Source organism: Anser anser, assembly GCF_964211835.1.
Source record: "Anser anser genome assembly, chromosome: 2".
Classification (NCBI taxonomy): domain Eukaryota; kingdom Metazoa; phylum Chordata; class Aves; order Anseriformes; family Anatidae; genus Anser; species Anser anser.
Window position 1 is genome coordinate 72,769,414 of NC_139721.1, and position 6,000 is coordinate 72,775,413.

The 6,000-nt window shown below is 40.1% G+C and overlaps 1 long non-coding RNA gene across 1 annotated transcript; it reads right to left on the reverse strand.

Annotated features, from left to right (window-relative positions):
- Positions 1–2,525: 2,525 nt before the first annotated feature.
- Positions 2,526–4,367, reverse strand: LOC310895181. Its single transcript, XR_014580509.1, has 3 exons — positions 4,158–4,367; positions 3,688–3,793; positions 2,526–3,609 (listed from the first exon to the last, which is right to left on the reverse strand). It is a non-coding gene; the product is annotated as an uncharacterized lncRNA (long non-coding RNA).
- Between the last annotated feature and the right edge of the window lie 1,633 nt (positions 4,368–6,000).

Here is a 6,000-nt window from a genome sequence, read left to right on the forward strand (position 1 = left end):
TTCTTTAATAACCTCATGTCCTCACTGATGTATAAAGAATTCTCTAGAGAACGGTATTATAAAACTCCATGAAACAGTATCACCTTTAGTTTACAGGCATGTGAGGACCATCATCAGGGAAGTATGCATTTTACTTCACATCAAAGTAGTTGTGAGAGAGAAAACATAAATTAGGAGCTGTATTTATGTTCTCTGCCTTCAAAAATAATGAGCAAATGATCAATAAAGTCAAAAATTGCATACACAAAGGAAGCGTTTTTGACATTTTGCTTGTAAACTTTTGAAACTAAGTACTGCAACATATGAATAATTCCAAGATCCTAGCAGGATTCTGCAAGTGTTAGCCATGTGTATAAATAATGAGTATGTCCAGAAGTGTGATAAAAACAAACAAGAAGCAGATAATAAATAGGCAATCATAAAACCCAAGAATTTTCAGCCAGGTCACCTAAACTGTTAATCATCAACTTCCAAACAGGTCTCAGAATTATTTTAAACACAGAATTAACAATGCTTTTATGTATATTAATAGACTTTTAGAAATTGTTTCTAAACTACTGTATTATAATAATAAAACAGTTCATTAAATGACTTCTTCAGGCAGTTCACCTCATCTGCATTTTAATCTTCCATTTAGTTCTTCTAAGACTAACACATTATTAAGACAGTAAATGTATTTGCTAGAATTCTAAATTAAGAGATAATGTCAGAATATTTAACTGACAAAAAAAAAAGGCAATAAAATATAAAAGGTAGAATACTAAAACTAGAAGTTACTGACATTATTTTAGTTAAAGAAAGAAAATGCAGTCTTTGAAGAACAGTCACAATTTTAACACCTAGCTCTTGCATAGTCCTTTCAACAACTTGGTCACAAACTACTATACAATGAAGTCAGTATCACTACCTCTGCTTTTCAGATGAATAAAGTGGTTCAAAGAGAAAAATAACTTCCAAAAATTGACCCACACGTTGACCTAGGTATCCAAATGAATCTCTCTAGTCTCCATAAAGCATTCTGCTAAAGAGGCCATGCTGCCTTACCAACGATATTTAAGAGGAAAAGCAAACAGAAGTGGCTATAATTACTGGTATGTGTTCAAATTCTGCGTGTCAAACTATGAGATTTGACTCTTTCCCCTGTCCACAATAAAAGCAATAATCTGAATCATTTTTTTACTGAAGAAATCATGATTATACTGAGGGATATATAAAGACAGTCTACAGTCTAACTGAAGAAATGTAGGATGTCATTAAGCGGTTCACTTTATTCTGGATATATTCTGTTGTGAAATATAAGGTACTATATATGTATTGAGTTTACCTGATAAGGGTTTGGTAGCAGGGGTGCCCTCTGTGAGCAGGGCCCAGCAGCTGCCCCATGTCAGATCAGAGCCTGCTCCAGACAGCTCCAAAAGGGACCCACTGCTAGCCAGAGCCGAGACAGGGAGCGACAGTGGGTGGGCCTCTGAGACAGCAGAGTTAAGAAAGGGAAAAAACTACTGGACAGCAGCACCTGGGAGAGAAGAGTGGGAAGCAGCCCTGCAGCCCCCAAGGTCAGTGCAGCAGGAGGGCAGGAGGTGCTCCAGGCACAGAGCAGCAGTTCCCCTGCGGCCTGTGGAGAGGCCCCTGGTGGAGCAGGCTGTCCCCCTGCAGCCCATGGGTCCCACACGGAGCAGATCTCCACGCTGCAGCCCGTGGAGGAGCCCCCGGTGGAGCAGGTGGATGTGGCCTGGAGGAGGCTGCGGCCCATGGAGAGCCCCCGCAGGAGCAGGCCCCGGGCCGGAGCTGCAGCCCGTGGAGAGGAGCCCACGCAGGAGCAGGGGGTCTGGGGGGAGCTGCCGCCCGCCCGTGGGGGACCCGTGCTGGAGCAGTTTGCTCCTGGGGGATGGATGGACCCTGTGGTATGGAGCCATGTGGGAGCAGTTCTGGAAGAGCCTGTGGGAAGCCTACACAGGCTCCGTTTGGGAAAAACAGCATCCTGTGGGGGCAGAGAGTGAACGTGAACTAACAGCAGATGACAAAGTGTTACGGACTGGCCACAGTCCCCCTTCCCCTGCGTTGCTCTGGGGAGGAGACAGCAGGCAGGGGGATGGGGGGGACAGGGAGGGAAGGTGTTCTTTGTTTGCTTTTAGTTTCTCACTGTTCTTGCCTGTCAGAAGTAGGTAATAAATTACATTAAACCCCCTATGCTGAGCCTGTTTTGCCTTTGACAATAATTAGTAAGTGATCTCCCTCACCTTATCACAATCCTTGAGCCCTTTTTGTCATACTTCCTCTGTCCTCCTTTGAGGAGGGGGAGTGAGAGAGAGGTTCTGCTGGAGCTCAGCTACCCACCAGGGTAAAACCACCACACGATAACCAAGATTGCTGCAGTAAGAGAAAATTGGCATTGATTGGCCACAGAAATGTTAATAGAGCTCAGAGCTACATGGGAACTATCAAGAATTCTGTTAGGTATTACATAAAGTTCATGATTGCAGGGAATCCTTTCTAACGATAACGACTTTTATTACAGATAATGGATAATCTGCTGCGCATTTCTTACCACTGAGCATACAAGGTGTCAAATTCAGTTCAGGTGACTACATGGAGCAACAAGAGTTTTGCCTGCATTATGCCTAGACTTTAATTTTGGGAAGCTTTGTCCTTATTTGCCATAGGGGTTCGTTACATTTCAGGTTGTGATGAAGTTTCCATTCAAGTTCTCCTTATCAGCTGTATCATATTTATTTATGCATACAATGCTTTAAAAATATGTATATAATTTAAAAATATGTATATAATTAATTATTTATAATATATATGTGTATACACCAGTACTTTAAAGAAAATATACAGTATTTTTTAGAATTCTTCTGTCAAATATTGTCTGGGAGTGCACATTAACAGCTTTAGAAATGACAACTTGATGCGTCCATAAGCCACAAGATGACTTTCCTTGGTCTTATGACCCCAAAAAGGAATGACATTACATAGAAATGCTCCAGACAGCAGTAGATGAAAGGGAGAAAGGGAGACAGACCATCAGAGAAGTCTACTACATGTGGAAGAAAAAGCAATGACTTTCTGGAAGAAAGGATAAAATGATTGTCATTTTATTCCAAACTTCCCATAGTTCCATATCAGTGAAACCACTGTAAGGAAGAAGCAGCAGAAAATGTGTAATTGCCATTTCAGTCAACATGCATTATAAAAAACATGACTGAGCCCTTTTGACAAGGAAAATCTTCACTAGGAGCCTTTAAGCAGAGGGATCATTATGCCTGAATCCTTCTGACACAGGCATTAAATTATGGTATTTATTGAGAACAGCTGCAGAAGTTTGATGAGTAAGTGAGACTCACATGCTTCATAGTATAGACTGAGTACCATTTTCACCAGCTTCCAGAAGTCTTTCTACACCATAACCATAGGCTCTTGGAATGACAGCCATCAGTAACACGTTTTGTAAGAACAGCTCTCCACCACCTTTTGGGAAGGAGTTGAAAATCATGTAAGAAAATGATGGAGTTAAACATACAAGTTCTATATCTCCCCAGGATGCAGATCCCTCCTCTTGCTGTGGCCTGCACTTCCACCTTCTTATCCATAAACTGCATACTTCTCCTAGAAAACACCAGTGTTACAGCAGCACTAGCAGATCATTGACAGGTAAAATGATTTTTACATGGTGAAATGACTCACAGTTAGGTAACAACGCATGGCTGGTATCTTTTAGCCTTCCAATCCAATTTTACCTCAAAGGAGATGAACAGGACCCTTCAAAGCCATCACAGCAACAAACACCAAGCTGTTAAAAAAGCAGGAATCCAGAGTGATGTTCCCTGGTCATCTCACTTATAAGACGTTGTATCACTACAGCACTTGTCGATCTCTTGCCATTATTGGGAAAATTGTAAGAGTTTATAGAAACTCCCCTAAAGAAACTACTTTTTCCAGTGATATAACACCTCAATCATGCAACACAGTATAGAGATGATATGGCAAATTCATGTCCCATAGCGAGGCGTATCATCCGTTTCGATTATCTTTGCATGGATATAGAATGAAAATGAAAACAAATATAAAAGAAGTGTATATATATAAAATCAGAAGTAATGATTAATTCAGGCAAATGGTAATAGACAAATTATCTGCAAGTGCGTAACGCTTACCCCGCTTTACTATTATTTGATCATTGATAATTATAATGTACAAATTTGTACATTCTGTTATGCTAAAGACTAAATTGATTAAAACAGATAGTACTAAGTTATATGTCTAACACATTACATTTAGGAAAGCAACGTCTGGCATATTAATAGTAATGTAGATTTTTGTAAGGGGCATTGCTGTATTTAATGCTGTATTGTAAAGAATGGGAGTGGAGAACTAAATCCTGACCAGACAACCCCCATGCCCCTTATGTTCTCCTGTTTAGCAGGTGACTGTCATCATCTCATCTAGGCCTTGAGACTCCCTCCCGAGAGATACTCAGAAACACACAGCTTTCTAAGTCAAGGGTCTTAAGTGGAATTTAGGCCACCTGTAGCAGTTTAATCATAATATGCACCTTGATCAGGTTTAGAAATACAGTATGACATCTTCACTAATCAAGTAGCCTAATTACAAATTTCATATTATTATGCCACTTTAATTTAATAATGTGTCATCTGATTTAAATACTGATTATTACATTGATCTTTGGAAAAGCAGTTTTCCTTCTTAATTTTAACCTCTCTACCTCATACCTTAATTCTTCAAATGCAAAGTGTTTCACTAATATTGCCATTATTTTTTCTGATTTTCTAAGAAACTTATGGTTGTGAACTCCCCAGTTCCCTTTAGCCAGTTTTGAAGCATTCAGTTACAACCTTTGACAAGCCAAGCCTGGAACATAATGTTAACTAATTGAAACTCCCAGAAAATGTATTTAAGAGAAGTTATCATCCACCAGTTTCTTTAGCAGAATATTTGTATCTGATGATACCATTATCACTCTGTTTTGCATGAAAGCAGATTTTTATTTACATGACTTTAGCTCATTACATTATGACAAATCTCTGGCTCTTACCAAAAAGCCCCTTCATGACAAAACCGTATCTACAGCTATTGCTGAAGAAATAGTGAGATATTCCTCTTAGGATCCCTCTTTAAGCAGCCATAACTAACTAGAGAATTATTGCTCATTTTCATTCTTGACTTTCTTCATGGCCTCAGGGAATACATTTGTTCATAATCATCTGTCGTTAATAGGATATTAGTGCCTCATTTCCTTAAACGTACATACTGTGTCTCTGCTCTGACAGTGTCTTCCTGCACAGTACTATGCAATACAGTGTTTCACCCTCTACGATAACGCAAATAATAAAAAAAAAATCTTCCTGCATAGCAAAGCTATGCAAAGTCAACTTCAACTAACCCATAAAAGCCTTTTCCCACATGATTTTTCATCAGCAAATTGTTGTGCATGTATTTTTGGCACTCAGTAAATCTCATTACCTCTGTCAAGTTATAATTTTACGATCTTGTTTTAAATATACGCCACCTTCAAAATGGATGTAACCCTGACCAGGGGAAAGAGCTGCACAAGTCATTCCTATTACTTGTGGTAGACACAGAGCATGGATTACAGACTAATGAATGGCAATTAAAATGATCAGGCACAGGCTTCACTATAATACCAGGGGATTTGCGATGCCACTTTTGTGCAGATCACTGGGCTGACCTTTCAGCCTAGTCGTGTTTCCATTTCCAGAACACTGCCTCATTTCTCCTCCCTCTGATTCCTTCCTGGAAACTAGACTGGTGCTGCTGCCATCAACCCTGTGCTCCGCCAATAAGGAGTAAATTCAGGGCACTCCTTTTTCCTGCACCCTTTTTTCCCTTGCCGGTAGTGCTTTCCCTTCTCTAACAGCAGCAGCTGTGAAGTTGGCCAGCGGGCCCTGTGGGGCATACATGGGAGAATGAGTTATGCCATGACTTTCATCTTTGATCTTACCAACTTTTACCTTAAAG